Here is a 22,370-nt window from a genome sequence, read left to right as displayed (position 1 = left end):
AGGTGGGGAGGTGGGAAGTAAAAGGATCAGCGGGAGCCACATGCTGCGGGACCCTAGTAGGTCACACTAAGGAGGTGGAATCCATCCTCAGAGCAATTAAGAAGCCACAACGTTTTTTTAAATAGAATTTTATTGAGATGTAATTCACACATCATAAAATTCACCTTCTTGCAGTGTACAATTCAGTGGCTTTTAGTATATACACTGAGTTGAATAACCATCTACCTAATTTTAGAACATTTTTATCACCCCCAAAAGAAACTCCATATACATTAGCAGTCACTAGCCATTTTTCCTTCCCCTCAGCCCCTGACAACCACTGATCTACTTTCTATCTCAATGGATTTGCCTATTCTGGACATTTCATATGAATAGAGTCATATATTATGGATCTTTTGTAACTGGCTTCTCTCATTTCGTGTAATACTTTCAGTGTTCATTCATGTTGCAGCATGTATCAGTACTTCATCCCTTTTAAGGGCCAAATAATATTCCATGGATGGATATACCATATTTTGTTTGTTTATTCATCATCTGTTAGACATTTGTGCTGTTTCCACCTTGGGGCTATTATGAATAATGCTGACATAAACATTCATGTACAACTATTTGTATAAATATAAGATTTCATTTCTCTTGGGTATGTGTTTAGGAGTGGAATTGTTGAATCATATAGTAACTCTGTTTAACTCTTTGAGCAATTACCAATTGTTCAAAAAGTGACTGCATCACCACATTCAACTAACAATATGTCAGGGTTATAATTTCCACGTATCTTTATCAATAGTTGTTATTGCCTTCCTTTTTTATTTTAGTGATCCCAATGAGTATAAGGTAGTAGCTCATCATAGTTTTGATTCTCATATCCTTAATGAGTAATAGTATCGAGTATCTTTTCATGTGCTTATTGGCAATTTGCATGTCTTCTTTGGAAATAAGTCTATTCAAATTATTTACCCATTTTAAAAAATTGATTAATCTGTCTTTTCATTACAGCAGTAAGAATTCTTTATATATTTTGGATACAAGTTCCTTTTCAGATATATGCTTGAAATATATTTTGTTTCATTAGGCTGTCTTTTCCATTTCTGTCTGGTGTCTTTTGAAGCATGAAAACTTTAATTTTGATGAAATCCAATTTATTTAATTTTTGTTTTGTTTTTTCACTTGTGCTTTTGGTGTCAAATCCGAGCTTGTTGCCAATTTCAAGGTCATGTGTTTTTGTCTAAGATTTTTATAGTTTTAGCTTTTATATTTAGGTATTTGATTCATTTTTAGTTCCTTAATGTGCATAACTGAGAGAGGGACCCGACTGCACTCTTCTGCGTGTGGCTGTCTAGTGGCCAGCAATAGTGTTTGTTGGAGAGGCTACTCTTTCTCCCATTGTGTTGTCCTGAAATTCACTGACATTGATACATGGATTTATTTCTGGACTCAGTTCTGTTCAGTTGATCAGTATCTCTATGCCAGTATCACATTGTCTTGATTACTGTTGCTTTGTATCAAGTTTTGAAATCAAGAAATGTGAGTACTCTTACTTTGTTCCCGGTTTTCAAGATAATTTTGGCTGCTATGAATCCTTGTAATTCCATATGAAGATTAGAATCAAAATTTTAGAATTTAGAATTTTGTCAATTTCTACAAAGAGCTCAGCTTAGATTCTGATATGGATAACATTTAAGCTGTAGATTAGTTTGAGGAGTACTACATTCTTAGTAATATTAAGCCTTCCGATCATGAACATGAGTGTCTTCCCATTTACTTAGGTCTTCTTTAACTTCTTAATTTTTTTAATTGAAGTGTAGTTGATTCACAATATTGTTTCAATTTCTGCTTTACAGCAAAGTGACTCAATTGTACTTATAAAGATATACTTTTTAATATTCTTTTTCATTATGATTTATCACAGGATATTGAATATAGGTCTCTGTGCTATAGAGTGGGTCGTTGTTGTTTATCCGTTCTGTATATAAAAGCTTAACCTGCTCACCCCAACTCCTCACTCCACCCCTCCCCACACCTCTCTCCTTTGCTGCCACCAGGCTGTTCCCTATGTCTGTGATTTTGTTTCTGCTTCATAGATAGGTTCATTTGTGTTGCATTTTGGGGGCTTCCCTGGTGGCTCAGACGGTTAAGTGTCTGCCTGCAATGTGGGAGCCTGGGTTTGATCCCCGGGTTGGAAAGATCCCCTGGAGAAGGAAATGGCAACCCACTCCAGTACTCTTGCCTGGAAAATTCCATGGATGGAGGAGCCTGGCAGGCTACAGTCCATGGGATCTCAAAGACTCAGACACAACTGAGCAACGTCACTGGTTCACTGGTGTCGTATTTTAGATTCCACATATAAGTGAGAGTATATGGTGTCTGTCTTCCTATTTCCAACTTACATCCCTTACTATGACAATCTCTGCTGCTGTCTATTTCTAACTTACATCCCTTACTATGATAATCTCTAGATCCATCCATATTGCTGCAAATGACGTTATTTCATTTTTATGGCTGAGTAGCATTCCAGTGTATATATGCACCACATCTTCTTTAACTGTTCATCTGTCAATGGACATTAGGCTGTTTCCATATCTTGGCTATTTTGAACAGTGCTGCTATGAACAAAGGGATGAATGTATCTTTTTGAATTACAGTTTTGTCTGGATATATGCCCAGGAGTGGGGTTGCTGGATCATATGGTAATTGTATTTTTAGCTTTATGAGCCACAATGGCTGCACCAACCTACATTCCAACCAGTAGTATACAAGGGTTCTCTTTTCTCCACATCCTCTCCAGCGTTTATTAATTGTAGACTTTTTAATGATGACCATTCTGATTGGTGTAAGGTGGTACCTCATTGTAGTTTTGATGTGCACTTCTCTAATTAGCAACGATGAGCATCTTTTCATGTGCCTATTGGCCATCTGTGTGTATTCTTTGGGAAAAATGTCTATTAGGTCTTCTGCTCACTTTTGAATAGAGCTGTTTGCTTTTTTGTTATTAATAGTTTTCAATTGTAGTTTTTGATGTACAAGTCTTACACTTTAAACTTATTCCTAAGTATTTTAGTATTTTATGTTATTGTCATTTTATGTCATTGTTATTTTATGTTTATGTCATTAGAATTTTTGTTAGTTTCATTTCTGGATTGTTGATAAGGTATAGAAATATAAATGATTTTTGTTTATTGATCTTATGTTCTGCAATCATGCAAGAACCATTCTAAGAGTTTGTGTGTGTGCATTTCTTAGTATTTTCTATATTCAATATCATCTGCAAAGAGAGACAGTTTTACTTCTTCCTTTCCAATCAGAATGCATTTCTCTTCCTTTGATTGGCCTATTTGTCCTAGCTAAAACCTCCACTACAACGTTAAATAAAAGTAGTGAGAGTGGACCTCCCTGTCTCATTCCTAGTCTTAGAGGGAAAGTTACCAGTCTTTCATCATTATTTTACCAGCCTTTCATCACTTGTAAAGGAGGTCACTTTACACTTTACACATCACTTCTACTCCTTTTTTATTGAGTGTTTTTATCTAAAAGGAAAATGTGGGTTGTCAAACACTTTTTCTGAATCTATTGAGGTGATCGTTAGGTTTTTTAAAAATTCTATTAATATGGTGTACTTTATTGATTCATTTTCAGATATTAAAACAACTTTGCGTTCCTGGGATAATCCTCTCATTCATGATGTATAATCACTTTTATTTATTCCTTGGTTCATCTTGCTGGTACTTTGTTGATGATTTTGTGTCCATGTTTACAAGGGATTTTGGTCTGTAGTTTTCTTGTAATGTTTTTGTCTGTCTTTGGTATTAGGATAATATTGGCCTTACAGAATGAGTTGGAAAGTATTTCTTCCTCTTTTATTTCTTGGAAAGACATAATTTATTTAAACATTCTTTTTGCCCCTTTCTCTTTCTCTTCACCTTCTGGCACTCTCATTATGCATATATATAGGTACGCTTAACCAATTCAATGGACATGAACTTGGGCAAACTCCAGGAGATGGTGAGGGGCAGGGAGGCCTGGCGTGCTGCAGTCCATGGGGTCGCAAAGAGTCGGACACGACTTAATGACTGAACAACAACAACAATGGCGTCCAATGGTCTCTGAAGCTGTGTTCATTTTTTCATTCTTTTTCTTTCTGTTTCTCAACTTATCATCACGTTTCCTTATCTTTTTTTCTATCAGTTCAAATACACTGCTGAGATTGTCTAGTGAATTTTTGATTTCAGACACTTCACTTTTCAACTCCAAAATTTCTATCTGAGTCTTTTAAAATAATTTCTATCTGTTCATTGATATTCTCTATTTGGTGGCACATTGTTCTCCGATTTTCATTTAATTCTTTGTGTTTTCCTTTAGCCTCTTTAAACATTTTATAATGCAAGATTATTAACAGACTTTGTCTAGTAAATCCAACATCTGGACTTCCTCAGGAAGAATTTCTCTTGACTTTTTTTTCCTGTGTATGGACCATACTTTCCTGTTTCTTTTCATGTCTCTTATTTTTGTTGTTGTTGAAAAATAAACATTTTGAATAATATGATGTGGCAACTCTGGAAATCAGATGCTCTTCCATCCCTGGGCTTCCATTATGCTTGTTGTTGAGGCTGCTGTTAGCATTTATTTAGTGCCTTTTCTGACCTAGTTCTGTAGTCTATGTTCTTTGTCATGTGCAGCCACTGAGGTCTCTGTTCAGTTAGTTTATTGATTATCTAATGACTGAATGGAGATTTCCTAAATGCTTTCACCTGATAAAATTTCTCCCATCTTTTTCTGAGGAGATCTATGTGTGTATTGGTGCACACCTTCAAGGCTCTGGCAATTTATAACTCTGCCTGAATGCTTCATTCCTGCTTGTTCAGAATCCCAAGATTTGCCAGAAGCAAGAGACTGGGATTTTTTTCAGTCATTCCTGGGGATACACACACCCCTGCACAGGTGTATGTAGCCTTCTAAATCCTCAGGAATTTCTCAGAGCTTCTCAAAGCTCCCTATGGACATCTCATTCACCAGATTTAAGGTTTGGGCCAGGTTCTTGTTTGCCCAGCAGGCATCACCACCTCAGGTAAGTGTGATGTTAAACAATTGCCTATTATTATTTTTGACAAATACTCTACAGATAAAGGGTCTCACTGAAAAAGCTCTGAGTCAGATCAAATAAAGGCAAGTCCTGTGAATAAGGCTTTTCCAGGGAACTGCTGTACAAGTCAAATCGTGACAGTTCTCTGAGGATAGAGGTTTCGGGATCTCCAAATTTCTATTTCCCCATCCAGTGACTAGTAGGCTGCTGGCTTTCACAGCTACTGTGCTTCTGATGCTGCTAGTTCTCAAGGCTACTGCAGAGCTGGAGAAAGAGGCATGGGAATAGGACAAGTTAAAATGCTGCAGAGCTCATTGTTCTTGTTGAGATTATATTAATATCATTTTTCTTGAATAAACACTCTGGATTGTTGCAAGTCTTTGATTAACTTCCAGAGTTCTGAAAATGTTAATTTTGAGCATTTTCCCATGTTCTTATTGCTTTTATGGAGGAGCATGTTCAAGGAGGTTCTTGTTCTGCCATTCTGAGCCTGCTTTTCTCTCATCAAGAGTTTTAACTGGAGGCCTAACATGGTCGGATCTTCATTTTGTTAAAATCTATCTGACCTCAGCACTGAGAATTAATTGAGGGGATGGGACAGGCAGCAAGGGGCTGGTTAAGCGAATCTAACTGGGGATGAGTGATGGTTGCCATTCCCAGGGCAGTAGGGCAAGTGTGGCTGCAGAGAAGGAGATCAGTCCAAGAGACTCATGTAAAATACTCTTTTCTTTCCCTTGGTCTAATCAGTCAATCAGGAGCTGAAATGAGACTCACACTCTATCAGACAAGCGGACCCAGAGGGAATCATCCCAGATGCAATGCAATGAAGAGCATTGCTTATCTCTGGGCAGCCCAGAAAGGCTTTCTGAGAGAAGAGATTCCAGAAATCCCCAGTGGAGAGCAAAGTAACTCTTGGGAGGAGACAGTGAGGGCTGACATGAGGGGCTGGGGGCCTGTGTGTTCCTTGGCCTCTGCTGCAGCAGTACGTGGGGGGCTGACCAGAGTTTTGCCATCTGGGATCCTCTTGGAGCACAGATTTTTCCCAAGAGGCCCCCGCCCCGGGTGCATTGTGCTCCTGAAGACCAGTAGGGGAGTCAGGTAAGAGTGAAGTGGGCTGCTTTCTTCTTCATTTCTTTCTCTCCCAGGCAATTCTCCGAATAAGCTTTGTATGTCCCAGATGTTCCTGCCTTTGTTCAGATTTAATCCTCCCTGTTTACTCCCCTCCGTACCTGTTTATTATGTTCCATTTCTCTTTAGGAGCCGGGGCTCAGCAGATCTGCCAAGACTGATCTTATCTGCACTTGGGCAAACACAATCGTGCCATGCCTTGTCATCCAGCTCCTGTATGAAAGGGCCAAAGAAGGAGAAGAATTAAAACCAGCACCGCCAAGAACAGCAAGCCCAAAGAGATTTAAAAATAAACATGAAAACTGCTCCAGGCCCCATTCAGAGGCTCTCACCAAGTCCTTCAGCAGAGACACAATGAAGCCCGTTCTCAGGGCCCTCTGCAGCTGCAAATCCTGTGGCCTTGGCTCTTGATTCCTGCCTTGAAGAAGGGACGGTGGCTCTGGCCAGGCCTGTGAAGACAGTCATGCAGGACGTCTTCCCTGCTCAGATTCAAAATCTGGAAATGTTGCAGCTGTTAGAGATCATAGCTTTCCATCTTTGGTGCGGTCCTGAAGGCCAATGAGAGGGGAGGATCCAAGGCCTCTGGATTCACCCTCTAGGCCTGTCTCTAACAGCACACAGCATATGCAAGTATGCAAGTTGAGAATCACCGCAGTAGCAGAGGATTTTATTTTCTTTTTAATTTATTTATTTTAATTGGAGGCTAATTACTTCACAATATTGTAGTGGGTTTTGCCATACATTGACATGAATCAGCCATGGGTGTACATGTGTCCCGCATCCTGAACCCTCCCTCCCACCTCCCTCCCCATCCCATCCCTCAGGGTCATCCCAGTGCACCGGCCCTGAGCACCCTGAGCAGAGGATTTTAAAACTGAAGGAAAAAAAGATATTTTATTTCTTATCATCCTTCATGAGACAGATTTACAGAGACCAGCCACCCGATCATACTGTCTCTAACCCGGATCCCAGGGGATAGCTTTGGACCTGGAGCCACCAGGCCCTGCCAGCCCCTTTGGCACTGAGGGCAGACAAGGTCTGATTCTTCACCAGGGGCTGGAGAAAAGCCTTAGAGGCTAGTCACAGTGAAACCATAAGAGCCCCTCCCAAACTCCCTACTGGACCCAACCCATACTCCTTCTCCCGCCCCTGACATCCCCACCTCATCCTGGGACAGGAGTCAGATGGGGTCACTAGTGGGCTTAGGGCAACCTCCTTGGCAGGAAATGTATTAGCTCTCTAACCCATGGCACCCTCGCTCCTGAATCCTCACATCAACTCTTCAAGGTGGGTATCAATATCTCTGTGGTAGGCATGAGTCTAGCAAGACTATGAGAGGTTACACAAGTTGCCGAAGATCACCCAGCTAAGAACTGGCAGTTCCAAATTTGAACCCTGGTCTATTGGCTCCAAAGCCCAGGAATCCCCAGTGCAACAGGGTTTCCACTGACTGGTCCTCTGAGGACTGTCCATCCTACCCGCCTGGGATGGACAAGCGTGTGGCTGCCTGGCCTGGGTGGGGGTGGAGGTGCGTGGAGCGCTGCAGTGCCCTGCATGCGCCCCTCGGTCACCACAAAAGGCTTGTTTTACATGCGGTGGCTGCGGCAGCGGCTTCAGGCGCCTTTGCCTTGCAGGATTGACATCAATCCTCATTCAAATCAAACTCCTCTGAAACACGCTCCAGTGGAGTGGAATTTTCTGCTAAATAAGGTGTTATTAACCCAGCTCCCGGCTCTTTGGGCCCAGGCTGAGCTCAGCAGCCGCTGCCGCTGCCGCTCCACACTGATGAATCCACTTAAGTACCGATTAATAGGCACTGCCGCACTGGTCCAGGCAGACCCCGTGACCCGCAGGCACCTCCAGGCTCCTCGGCCACAAAGCCTGGAAACTCAGTCGCATCTTCTCTGATTCTTGTTCCAGCCCTGCCGCTGAGTAGCAGTTGGATGCTCTGTGGTCTGAGGATGAGAAAATGGCAGTGGAGGATTAAAAGGGGGAAATTATTATTCTTTTTTTGCAGCTCCTTTCTTCCCAGGCTTTGCAGGACTTCTGGGGATGGGGCAGACAAAGGATGACCCCCATCAGAAAGGAAGGGGGGTAGCTCTGCTCTCCCCCATGGCTCCCAGCACCATGCAGAGAGTGACTGGGAGACTGCACAAGAAGTCACCCGGACTTTAGGTTGAGACTGGACCCCAATAAAATGCCATTTCAGCTCTAGCATTGCCCAAAACATGCTTTGATGCCCCCAATCCAATCATTTCAGCCATACGCAAGTTCAATTTATGTAATTTTCAGAGTTTAAACTTTTCCAGCTGAAAGAATCCTTAGAGAGTTGCCAGTCCAAGCTCATTTTACAGCTGAGGAAGCTCAGGACCAGAAAGGGAAAAGGTCATGCCCAAGGTCACACAGCTAGTAACAGTAAATCCAAGGCCCATCCCCAGGTCCCCCAACTCCCTGTGCATTGCTCTTTCTCTTACTGTTTCTCCCCTTTCCAGGAATACAAGGGCATCATTGACAACCAGAAAGCGATAACCGTATTTACATGATTTCCCAGTTTACATATTGCAATGGATATCAAACTGCTTTTAAGTGGTTTGTTACTAAATAAGATCAGAGAACATAAAAAGAGATTTCTGAACTCTTGTAAATAAGAATATTCCACACTTATTCATCTGTCTTTTGAACAAACGCTAGCTAGGTACCTGCCGCATAAATGATATATTGCTGGGTGCAGGGTCTACAGGGTGAATGTACCAAGTATAGTCCCTAGCCTCGCCAAGCCAGAGCCTATTAGAGGAGATAGAACAATTTCACACACACAGACATACACATAATCGTACATGATGACCATGCAAAGAATTGCTATGATGGAGCAAAGGGCCAGCACTGAACCTTGAGGTTGACCTACTTTATGTTTGGAGAATCATAGAAGGCTCCTTTGAGGAGGGGCATTCAAACTGAGACCTGAAGGATGAAAAAAGGCCAGCCATGCAAGGGGACAAGGAGGAGTGATCCAAGTAGAAGGAATCAAAGTTGAATTTCTTCTAGACAATGAAGTGAAAATATTTTAAAATTAATATGAGCCCATTATTTTACAGACAGGAAAGCTATTCCATTTCCTCACCTAATTGCTCTGCTTCTTGGAGATGGTGCTTTATTGATCAGTCTTTCTGTGTTGCTTGTCGCAGTTTTGTATCATTTGCTCAATTTGTGGCTGAAAAGGGCCCTCTGGAAGGTTTGAAGGGTTTGTTCATTTCTCTCTCCAAATCCAAACAATAACTAGCAGAGTTGTTCAGCACACAGACTCTAATAGGAACTCCCAGGCTCCATCACTTCTTAGCTGTGTGATCTGGGGCAAGGCACTTCCTCTTTGAGCCTCAGTTTCTTCATTTGTGTAATTGAAGATAGTAAAATCACAATCTCAGAGGGCTGAAATGGTGTGTGTGAAGAGCCTAGCACAGTATTTGGCACATTGTAATTGATCCAGAAGTGTTAGCCCAGTGTTATCATTGTAAGCCACAAACAAATTAAACTAACTCGTACATACAAAGTTGCTTGTTAACACTTCTTCAATTTGTTCTTTCCATGCACATTGCAGCAAAAAGCAGATCCCTTGTGGTTGTGACTGGGAGCTTGTGCTTAGAACTATATGGGTCTTGGCAGGATAAGTAGGGAAGACTTGCAGGGGGAGATGGAGAGGAGGCTTGAGACCTAAAGTCAAAGGTGGGATCTCTTAAACTGGGTGAGTGTTGCTCAGTGCAGAACCCCAGGGAAGATGTCAGCCCTGTGGGATACTGACACAGGGACATTTACAAAATAGACAAAAAGAGAAAACCCAAGAAGTGGAAGTCAGAACCGGGTTGGCAAAAGCCACAGTTGCTGAGTTAGGCTGCTCAGGACTCAAACACGAAGAGCAGGGATTTAAGCCACAGGGGAAAATTTGAACAGGGCCTTATTCAGGACCAGGAAGAGCACTAAGAAGGCCTGGGAAACTCTGCTGGCTGTCAGGCGACCTCCCTGAGAGTCAGCATCTCTATGCATCAAAGAATTTAATTAGAACTGTCACTCTCCACCCACCTTGGAGACATTTATATCTGTACCTGAAGAAACAACCACATATGACAAGCAAACTTAGGGTTCAGCCAGGAGATTCTCATAGTAATACACTTCATTGGACACGTTTCTATACTCTCTCCCCATAGAATGACTGTGGCTCAACTGATAAAGAATCCATCTGCAATGTGGGAGACCTGGGTTCGATCCCTGGGTCGGGAAGATCCCCTGGAGAAGGGAAAGGCTACCTACTTCAGTATTCTGGCCTGGAGAATTCCATGGACTGTATAGTCTATGGGGTTGCAAAGAGTCAGACACGACTGAGCAACTTTCACTTTCACTTTTTCATTTTCCAAATGACCCTTGAATATCCTCTCCCTCCCTGCTGGCTCTCCAATTTGGTTTATAGCATCTTCTAGGTCATGCCTGGGACTCACCTTAACTGACTTCCAATATTTTGCCCCTTATATCATGGACCACATTCTGGGCTTACCAAAAGCTTTTATAATGACCTCTCCTCTTTTCCAGGCATTAGCCAGATCCAGGATGAAATGCTTCAAGTCCAGCTCATCTAAGCTGTTCTACTAAAGTCAAATGCAAGAAAGATTTTCTGTTTTAGTCAACTAGCAGGATTAGCATTGGTTAGGGGTTCCTTTAGCCAACTCTCTTAGCCTTCCCCTTCACATACTCACTGATCCCTGAGACATCTCCACTAAGCTCTGGAGTTCCTTGGAACACCATTTGAGAATTGCTGCTTTGATCTAATGCTCCCATTCTATCCTTAGTAAAACTGAGTCTAGAGTCATGGTCTCAGCCCATCTCAGCCCAAACTCCATGCTCAATCCTTGCTTGAAATTCAAGCAAGACAAAGACAAAGGGGCCAAGTAGGGAGACCTCCATCTCCCTGGGGGACTGCCAATCTTCCTCCTCTCCCTTCCTTCCAGTGCCTCCCCAGATCCCAAACCTACATCTTCTCATGGTTCTACCTGTAGACCAGGCAGAACATGAGTCAGTTTTGCACCGTAAGCACCCTCGGTACCCAGTGGGGAAGAGTCAACAATGAGTCACTGTGCTGGCCAGATCAACTCTACCTCCTTTTCTAACCTGCTCCATGACCTATTAATCTGACCTTGATGCCGAATTCAAGCAATGGGAGCCACTGCAGGCTAGGAGGAGAAAGAGGTTGAGTCACCTCTTCTCCACTCATTCCTGCTTTGGTGCCATGTCTCTGGCAGTAGCTACATTCTTCTGTGACTAACAGCTCTCAACAGCTATGACCCACCACCACCAGCTCCAACTCTCTCTGGACCCCAGTAACTTTGTATGTATGTTAGTTGCTCAGTCGTGTCCACCTCTTTGCGACCCCATGGACTGTAGCCCACCAGGCTACTCTGTCCATGGAACTCTCCAGACAAGAATACTAGAGTGGGTAGCCTTTCCCTTCTCCAGGGGATCTTCCTGACCCAGAGACTGTACCCAAGTTTCCTGCCTTGCAGGCAGATTCTTTACCTTCCAAGCCAGCAGAGAAGCCTCCTTCTTTTGTCTCTTTGACTGTAAGGGTAGTACAAACTCTCTGCTGTGTGCCTCTCTGGGTGGCCCCTTGTAGATTCCTTTCGTTCTGCCCATACCTCTATGAGCAATCCATTCATTAGAATTTCTTCATTCAAATCATGTTGGATGAATACTGTTTCTCACTGTTGCCCCGAATGATCCAATCACATTCCCCAGACTCAAGGCCTAATGGCCCAGCCTTGGTGCCACTGAGCCTGCCTGTCGAAACTGCCCTCCAGATCCAAGCTCTGCTTCAAGACCTTTAGGCCAGGGATGTAGGCTTCCCTGCCCCACAGCTGACATCGCATCCTCCTCAGGACTGCCCCTTGATGCCCAGGTACTTCCCACCTGGCCCTGACCTAGTGAGAGGCCTGGCCCAGTCCCCAGGCCTACCCTCTAGACTCTCCTCAAAGCTGCACGTTGTCCAGGTCAGAACCTTGTGTCCTCCTGGCCTAGGCCTTCCTGTGGCCTTGACTCGGACACATCTCTGTTGTTCCTTTTCCATAACCTTTGCTGGCCCCACCCCTGGACTTTTCAACCAATGCTCCAGGGAGCTGCAAAGAAGCTATCCCCTAGAGTGTTGTCAGAACAGTGGCAGGAAAACCAGGTTGATACAGTGTATGGAAACCAAAGGAGGAAAGAGTCTCAAAAAGGGCATGGTCAGTACAGAGAAGGTCAATGGTGTAGGAGTTCATATCCAATCACAGTAGACGCTGCAGTCTGGGTTTGGAACCTGAATCATCTGCTAGATGTATATGACCTTGGACATGTCAGAAGTCCTCTGAGCCCCAGTTCCCATTGCATACAATGATGGGTCCCACCTCTTAGGCGGGTTCCATTGTGTAACCATGTTGTAAAGTCCCTGACACACTCAAACCATTCAACATATGATAGCTCTACCTCTGAATATTAATTTACCCAGCGAACTCTTGTGAGCACTTGCAAAATGATCCTGCCAATGAGGATGCTAAATCAAGACAGGCTTCAGTGTCAAAGAGGAGATGACATCAATCACTGAATTCCAAGGGAGCAAATGCTGAGTGGCCTAAAAGAGGCCCAGAGGGTGACTGCAAGAGTCCCATGAAAGGAAAATCCCTGTTGTTGCCAGAGTGTGTGTTAGCAGAGCCCCGAGCGCTGAAGCTCACCATAGAGGAGAGACCCTCTAAGCCAGGCCTTGAAGGACACGTGGATGAACAGCTGGAAATCGGGAACAATCTGGGCAAAGGCCCAGAGGGAGGAACCTGGACTGCCAAGAGAGCTTCTCAGGGCTCCCTGCTGCCCTCTGGTGCCAAGCTCAAAGGAAAGTGGCCTCAACTCCAGAAGGTGAATTCATGGCAGCCACGTTCCCAATCCTGCTCTCCCTGTCACAAGTGCCAGGACACGATCATTAGGTGATTATATTTTTAAGGCCCAAATTGTTTTATTTGTTTCCCTGCCAGCTTTCATGAGGCCATCAGTCATTCTGCACACAGATAACATTTCTTATGTACATTGACAGAATAAATTACATGGTTCTCATCCGGCAAATCAACATTACAGAGGAACATTATCTTTTGTAAAACGCTGCCTGGGCACATCATAAATCCTAACCAGGTTTATTACATCTGTCTTGTCATAGATTCATTTTATTGAGAAGTGGGGTTTTTTCCAGATTAATAATCACATTAATAGACGAGATTCTTTTTAAAGGATTGTTTTCTTGGAGAAACCAAAGGCAGAATTTCACGGTTGCAGGGCCTTGCCTCACTGGGGCAGCAAGGCTGTCCTTATGCTGACAACATCCTCCAGGGCCGGGAATAAGGAACTCTGGACTCACCTGGAGACCCTGTTTTTGTTTTGCTTTGTTTAAGGTTTTAGGGCGGTGTTTGTTTTGTTTTTGGTATTTATTTAATTCATTTTTGGCTGCACTGGGTCTTCACTGCTGCGTAGGGCCTTCTCTAGTTGCAGCAAGTGGGGGTCACTCTTTGTTGTGAGGTACATGCTTCTCATTGCAGCGGCTTCTCTGGTTGCGGAGCACAGGGTCTAGGCACGTGGGCTTCAGTAGTCGCAGCCCACGGGCTCAGTAGTTGTGGCTCAGGGGCTCAGTTGCCCCACAGCATGTGGTATCTTCTTGGACTGGGAACCAAACCCATGTCCCCTGCTTTTGCCGGCAGATTCTTAACCACTGGACCACCAGGCAAGCTCATCACCTGGGAACTTTGAACCAACTCATGGTCCCTTTCTCTGATCTCACAGCTCTCTCCAAAGGATCGACGCAGAAGCTTCCAAGAAATGTATTGTTATATGTGTTGCCAAAGATGTATTGTTATATGAAGCCAATCAAATGAATATTTAATGAGTAACTAGCATATGTGCAACTGACAAACCAACAGGGGAGAGAAAGCTAACTCACGTGCAACAAGAAGAGAATAATTCAGGGAAGAAGCTGGAGAATCAGGCTTCCTGCCTGCCTGTCTGTCCTCAGTCCCTGAGTGATGTGGCCACCACGGGATGGGTGACTTGTTGATTCTGGGCTTCCTCCTCTTTTTGAAAAGTGAAGGGATTGATATAGATTAAGGGCTGGCAAATTATGGCCCATTGGCCAAATCCAGACCATCACCTGTTTAGTAAATGAAGTTGTATTGGAACGCGGCCACACCTATTCATTTATAATATATATTGTCTATGGTTGATTTCATGCTACAACGGCAGAGCTGAGTAGCTGCAACAGAGACCAAAAGGCATAAAAAGCCTGAAATATTTACTATTTGGCCCTTTATCAGAAAAAACATGCCAATCTCTGGCCTAGATAAACTGTATAGACGATTTGAGGGGCTTCCCTGGTAGCTCAGCTGGTAAAGAATCTGCCTACAATGTAGGAGACCCCAGTTCAATTCCTGGGTCAGGAAAATCACCTGGAGAAGGGATAGGCTACCCACTCCAGTATTCTTGGGCTTCCCTGGTGGCTCAGATGGCAATGCAGGAAACCCAGGTTCGATCCCTGGGTTGGGAAGATCCCCTGGAGGAGGGAATGGCAACCCACTCCAGTATTCTTGCCTGGAGAATCCCATGGACAAAAGAGCCTAGCGGACTACAGTCCACAGGGTCGCAAAGAGTCAGACACAGCTGAAGTGACTTAGCATGCACGTGCTGTGTGTCACAGGGCCAGCCCTTGTGTAACGTGAGAGGATGACCTCCCTTCTCTGCCCCAAGTGGGCATCACCTCACTCAAGCCTTAAGCCACTCAGAGGGGGGGGCTTCTCTGGCCCCTTCCCAGGCCCAGAGGCAGGTGCCTGCACACAGTCAAGCTCCCCTCTTCTCTCACACATATTGGGTGAGTTCTTTGCACAGTGCCAGGTTCTCACCTGGCAGAGAGGGAGAGAGATGGTGTACATTTTGGCATTTAAAGTGGGATCACTCAACCAGGGGGCGGGAGGCATTGGGGTGGCAGGACACAAGGGGAGGCAAAACTCAGGGGCAAATTGGAGGCTATCAAAGTGAGTGATGGTCACTCCAGGGATCATCTCTCAACCCCCTTCTCTGTTCCCATCAGAGGAGACTTTCTGCCCCTATGACGGGTAAAGAGCCCCACACACTCAGCTGCAGTTACCCCTCTGCCTCTTGGTCCCTCCTCTCCCCTCTATCGCTGCTCCTGCCACACTTCTCTTATCCCCCACTCCAGGCCCCCTCGCTACACAGCCCCAGAAGACACCCTTCACACAGTCACTTTCATGAAGACTGTCCATAGCGTTGGGAGACTCAGTGCCTCCCGATCTTTGCACTTGCCGTTCCTAACTTAGCCTAGAATACTCTCCCGTAACATATCCAAGGGCTGGATTCCTCTGTTTCCTCAGACTTTTGCATAAAAGTCATATTCTCAGCACATCCTTCCTGACATTTTATGCAACATTATATCCTCCACACCAAACCCTTCCTCCTCTCCTTCCCTGCCTTGGTTTACTCTATATCACTTACCTCCACCTGGTTTGTTTACTGTCTACCGATGCTCCCTCTCTGCCCCCACTAGAATGTACTCCATGAGGGCAGGATTTTTGTCTGTTTTATTTATTGCTCTAATACCTAGATTAAAGCCTGGTACTCAGTAAGTGTTCAATATATAATTGTTGGCTAGGAGTTTAATATATCTTAATACTGATCCATAGCTTGCTAGATTTGGTTTTGGGGACAAGATATTTTATTTTTCTAATATGTACTCGGTTTCCTCCTCTGTAAAATTAGAGTAAAAATAGTATCTTCTTCATTGGGTGTTATTAGAAATAATTGAAAAACAAAATGGAAGAAATGTAACCTGCTTGATTCATAATGTAACACAGAGCCTCATACATAGCAGGTGCTAGGCAGACGTGTCCCTTCTCTTTCGAGGACAGTCAGTGGAGTCAAACATACCTGCACCATGAGACCAAGACTGCACCCATCAGGTTCTGGTGTCAGACCACAGAAGAGACTCAGCTTCACTGTTTACTAACAATGTGACTTACGAAAGGTGCTTCGCCTCTTTGCATCTCAGTTTGCTCATCTATAGAATGGGTTATAATAAGATCGACTTCATAAGGTTGCTTTAGACATTGAATGAGGTAAAGCATGAGAGTTGTTTGGCATAAGACCGGGCCCATATGACCTCAGTAGATGTTAATGATGAGAAGGGGGATGATAAGAGAGCCGAGAAAGGCTGCCTGGGAAGGAGGTGTTGGCCCAGCCTTTGAATCTTCTGGTCCTTGTCCTCTTGGCAGGGAGTCAGCTCCTGACAGATCAGGCCTGAGCAACAGTTTCTCCCCTCTCCTTTTTTTAGCACAAAAATCTGTCCTAGCACCTCTCATTATCCACTTCATCAGTCTCAAACCGTTGGCTAATTGCACTTCCCAGCACCCTCCTCCCTCCCTGCCTCTCCAACGAGCTCAATAACACACAGCTGCCTCCTTCTTTGGGGCTCCACTGGGACGAGGTAAACAAAATATAGCAGGTGATACCCCAATTTCCTTCTCCAGGCTTCTTTTCCCCATTGGCCTCCTGCTCCGCTCTTTCATCCCCACCTGCAAGAAAATGGCCCCAGGAAAGCCTAGGGTGGAGGAAGGATAAGGGAAATGGAGTTGCAATAAAACTTCATGGTTTTCTCTGGCTTTTATGTCTGCAGCATTGTAACTCCTAACTGGTTGTGATCCTTGAGAAAGGAAAGCACGGGAGCTTGATGTTTGATTCCAAAGCTCAATCCCAACTTCCTGCCAGTGGGCACCCTCCAGACCTCAGCACAGAGAGTGGCCCCCAGAGAGAGAGCAGAGTCCTACTGGGTGCAGGAAATAAGAGATGATGTTTGAAGGAGCTTGGGCAGCTGGAATCTGTGGGGCAGGTTATAGGAGAGTTGGAAGGGGCACACAACAGTACCAGAATCTGCATAAGGGCATTATTGAGTCTTTGGTTACAAAGCTGGGTACATACAGAGTGAGAATTTATGCTACCTGACAGGGAACAGCTCCTGGCATAGTGGGAGCTATGCCAACAGAGATTCTGGCGGTCTCACAGAGCTGGAAGATCACCAGCCAGGGTGGAGAGAGCTTACCGAACACCACAGACATTCAGCAGAGACTGAAGGAAGACCAGACCTTAAGGACTAGTCTACACTCACTCTATCAAAACCTAAAACCAAGAAATGGCAGAACCAAGCTGATTTACCAGTGCATTAGCTGCCTCCCAGAACAAAAACACAATGTTCTTTAAAAGAAGACAACAAAAATCTAGACTGCAACACTACAGCATCCATAATGTCCAATATACACTTTTTATGCAGGAAAATACAACCCATAACCATGAGAGATTTTACCAGTAGAAATAGACCTAGAGATGACACAGGTACTGGAATTAACAGTAAAGGACTTTAAAACAGCCTTTATAAATAAGTTTAAGGATTTAAAGAAGAGTACCATGTAGTGAATAAACCAATGGGAAATCTCAATAGAAAGTAGAAACTATCAAAGGAACCAAATAAAAATAATAAAACTTAAAAATGCACCATCTGGAAATAAAAATTAACTGGAATTAAACAATAGTTTAGAAAAAGTTTTTTAAAGATAAGTGAATTTGAAAACACAGTACTTGACATGAAAACTGAAGTACACAGAAAAAAAATGGAAAACTGGAAGTAGAACAATACCAAAAGTGTCACATAGATGGAACTTAAGCCCAAGAAAGAAAAGAGAGACTGGAGTTGAAAAAAAAAATTGTTTTATAATTACTGTCAAAAATGAAAAGACAAGCCTCAGACTGGGAGAAAATATTACAAAAGATATATCTGATTTAAAAAAATACCAAAAACTCTTAAAACTCAACAATAAGAAAAAAAAATTTTTAATGTGCAAAATATCTGAACAGAATTATCACCAAAGATGATATACAGATGATAAATAAGCATATGAAGAGGTGTTGAACTTTATATATCATTAGGAAATTGCAAATTAAAACAACAGTGATATATCACTATATACCTACAGAGAATGGCCAAATCCAAAACAGCGACACCACCAAACACTGGTAAGTCTGTGAAGCAACATGAACTCTTACTCATTGTTGGTAAAAATACAAAATGGTAAGATACTTTAGAAGACAGTTTGGCAGTCACTTTCAAAACTAAAGATAGCTGTACCATATGACCCAGCAATCACATTTCTTGGTATTTACTCCAATGAGTTGAAAACTTATATTTACACCCCCCCAAAACTTGTACATGAATGTGTACATTGACTTTATTGATAATTGCCCACGTTAGAAGGCAAACAAGATGTCCTTCAATTGGTGAATGAATAAACATAACGTGATACACCCAAACAATGAAATATTCAGTAATTAAAATAACAAGTTAGCAAGCAGTGTAAAGACATGTAAGAACCTTTAAAAACATATTACTAAGTGAAAGAAGGCAAAGCCTACATATTGTATTATTTCAAAGAGTTGACTCATCAGAAAAGACTCTGATGCTGGGAGGGATTGTGGGCAGGAGGAAAAGGGGACGACAGAGGATGAGATGGCTGGATGGCATCACTGACTCGATGGACGTGAGTTTGAGTGAACTCCGGGAGTTGGTGATGGACAGGGAGGCCTGGCGTGCTGCGATTCATGGGGTCGCAAAGAGTCAGACACGACTGAGCAACTGAACTGAACTGAGCTGACCTAGTATATGACATTTTGGAGAAGGCAAAACTATGGAGACAGTAAAAAGGTTAGTGGATTCCAGGAATTAAGGGGAGGGAAGGAGTACAGAGGACTCTTAGAGCAGTGAAACTACCCTATTTAATACTGTAGTGGTGAATACATATCATACCCATTTGTCAAAAATGCAATGCAGGTGACCCAGTTTCCATCCCTGGGTTGGGAAGATTCCCCTGAGAAGGGAATAGCAACCCACTCCAGTATTCTTGCCAGGAGAATTCCATGGCCAGAGGACCCTGGCGGGCTACAGTCCATGGGGTCACAAAGAGTTGAACCCGACTAAGTGACTGACACTTTCACTTTCACTGAGAATATATAACACCCAACAGTGAACTGTAATATGAACCACGGACTTTGGTTGATAAAACTATGTCAATGATCATCATTTTAAAACAATTTTTTAATAGAAATATAGTTGATTTACAATGTTGTGCTACTTTCTGCTATACAGCAAAGTGAATCAGTTATCTACACACATATACCCAAACTTTTTAAGATTCTTTTCCATATAGGTCATTACAGAGTACTGTGTTATACAGTAGGTCCTTATTAGTTACGTATTTTATATATCGTTGTGTGCATATGTCCCTCCCAATTTATCCCTCCCCCATTTCTCCCCTGGTAACCACATGACTGTTTTTTCCATCTGTAACTCTATTTCTGGTTTGTAAATAAGTTCATTTGTACCGTTTTTTTAGATTTCACATATAAGAAATACAAAACAATATTTGTCTGACTTCACTCCATTTGAGAATCTCTTGGTTCATCCATATTGTTGCAGATGGCATTATTCCATTCTATTTTACAGCTGAGTAATGTTCCTTTGCTATATGTTAATATTCCTTTGTTATATGTTGTATGTTAATGTTCCTTTGTATATATGTGCCACATCTTCTTTATCCACTAGTCTGTCAATGGACATTTAGGTTGCTTCCATGTCCTGGCTGTTGTAAACAGTGCTGCAATGAACATTGGGGTGTGTGCATCTTTTGGTTAAAAACTGGGAAAGGAGCATGACAAGGCTATGTATTGTCACCCTGCTTATTTAACTTATATGCAGAGTACATCACACAAAATACCAGGCTAGATGAATCACAAGTTGGAATCAAGATTGCCAGGAGAAATATCAACAACCTCAGATATGCAAATGATATCACTCTAATGACAGAAAGTGAAGAGGAGCTAAAGAGCTTCTTGATGAGGGTGAAAGTGGAGAGCGAAAAAATTTGGCTTGAAACTCAACATTGAAAAAAAAACTAAGATCATGGCATCTGGTCCCATCACTTCATGGGAAATAGATGGGGAAACAGTGTCAGACTTTATTTTGGGGGGCTCCAAAATCACTGCAGATGGTGATTGCAGCCAAGAAATTAAAAGACACTTGCTCCTTGAAAGGAAAGCTATGACAAATCTAGACAGCATATTAAAAAGCAGAGATATCAATTTGCCGACAAAGATCTGTATAGTCAAAGCTATGGTTTTTCCAGTAGTCATGTATGGATCTGACAGCTGGACCACAAAGAAGGCTGAGTGCCAAAAAATTGATGCTTTTGAACTGTGGTGCTGGAGAAGACTCTGGAGAGTCCCTTGGACTGCAAGGAGATCCAACCAGTCCATCCTAAAGGAAATCAGTCCTGAATATTCATTGGAAGGACTGATGCTGAAGCTGAAGCTCCAATAATTCAGTCACCTGATATAAAGAACTGACTCATTGGAAAGGACCTTGATGCTGGGAAAGATTGAAGGCAAAAGGAGAAGGGAGTGGCAGAGGAAGAGATGGTTAGATAGCATCACTGACTCAATGGACATTAATTCGAGAAAACTCCAGGAGACAGTGGAAGACACGGGAGCCTGGAGTGCTACAGTCCATGGGGTCACAAAAAGTCAGATGCGACTTAGCAACCAAACAACAAATAAACAAATATAGCAATCTTCTTAATTTATGGTTTTCTCTGAGTATATGCCCAGGAATGGATTTGCTGGATCATACACTAGCTCTATTTTTAGTTTTTTTAAGGAACCTCTGTACTGTTCTCCATAGTGACTTTACCAGTTTACATTCCCACCAACAGTGTGTAGGGGGAGGTTACCTTTTCTCCACATCCTCTCCAGCATTTATTGTTTGTATATGTTTTTTGATGGTAGCCATTCTGACCAGTGTGAGGTGATTCCTCATTGTAGTTTTGACTTGTATTTCTCTAATAATTAGTGATGCTGAGCATCTTCTCATGTGTTTTGGCCATCAGTGTGTCTTCTCTAGAGAAATGGTTATTGAGGATTTCAGCCCATATTTTGATTGGGTTGTTTGCTTTTTGGTTATTGAGCTACATGAGCTGTTTGTCTATTTTGGAGATTAATCCCGTGTCAGTTGCTTTGTTTGCAAATATTTTCTCCCATTCTGTGGGGTTTTTTTTTTTCATTTTGTTTATGATTTCCTTTGCTGTGCAAAAACTTTTGAGTTTAATTAGGTCCCATTTGTTTATTTTTGTTTTTATTTTCATTACTCTAGGAGGTGGGTCAAAAAAGATCTTGCTGCGATTTATGTCAGAGAGTGTTAGTGTTGGTCATTAATTATAATAAACCACACTGATGCAGAATGCTGATGGCGGAGGAGACTGTGTGTGTATGATGGGAGGGGATATGTGGAAATTCTGCACTTTCTGCTCAAGTTCACTGTGAACCTAAAATTACTCTAAAAAGTATATTAATTTTTGAAAACACTGAAAATGTTTCAAATGTCATGAATATGTCTGCTCACAAATCCAAGAAGTTCAACAAACTCCAAGCAATATAAACATACACCAATAAGAACACCATCAAGGCGCAAAACAAAATTTCTGAAAAACAAAGAGAAAAAGAAAAGCAGCTCCCTTCTCACAAAAATGCCTACAGATAGGAGAATGAAGATAAAAATATGACTTATCACCATTAGATTTACCACTAGACACAATACAAGCTGGAAGGCAAGGAGAACTTAAAATGCTAGAAGAAAAATAATCCATCATCCTAAAAGTCTGTATTCAGAAAAAAATTTTTCAAGAATTAAGATGAAATAGAGACATTTGTAAATAAGCCAAAGCTGGGAGAATTCATCACTAGCAGATCTGCACTATAAGAAATGCTAAAGGAAGTTCTTCAGGCTAAAGAGAAATAGCACCAGATGAAAACTAAGATCCCCATCAAGAAATAAGGGGAACCAGAAATAGTAATAAATAAAAGTCAGTGTTAAAAACTTTTCTCAATTCTTAATCTCTTTAAAGAAAAATGACTATTTAGACCAAAAATGAACAATACTATACTGTGGGAATTAACATATGTAAAAATAAAAATCTTGATTCCAGCTTGTGCTTCTTCCAGCCTCGAGTTT

The sequence above is a fragment of the Bison bison genome, unplaced genomic scaffold (assembly GCF_000754665.1).
Source record: "Bison bison bison isolate TAMUID 2011002044 unplaced genomic scaffold, Bison_UMD1.0 scf7180017864484, whole genome shotgun sequence".
In the NCBI taxonomy this organism is placed as follows: Eukaryota; Metazoa; Chordata; class Mammalia; order Artiodactyla; family Bovidae; genus Bison; species Bison bison.
This window is presented reverse-complemented; position numbering follows the sequence as displayed.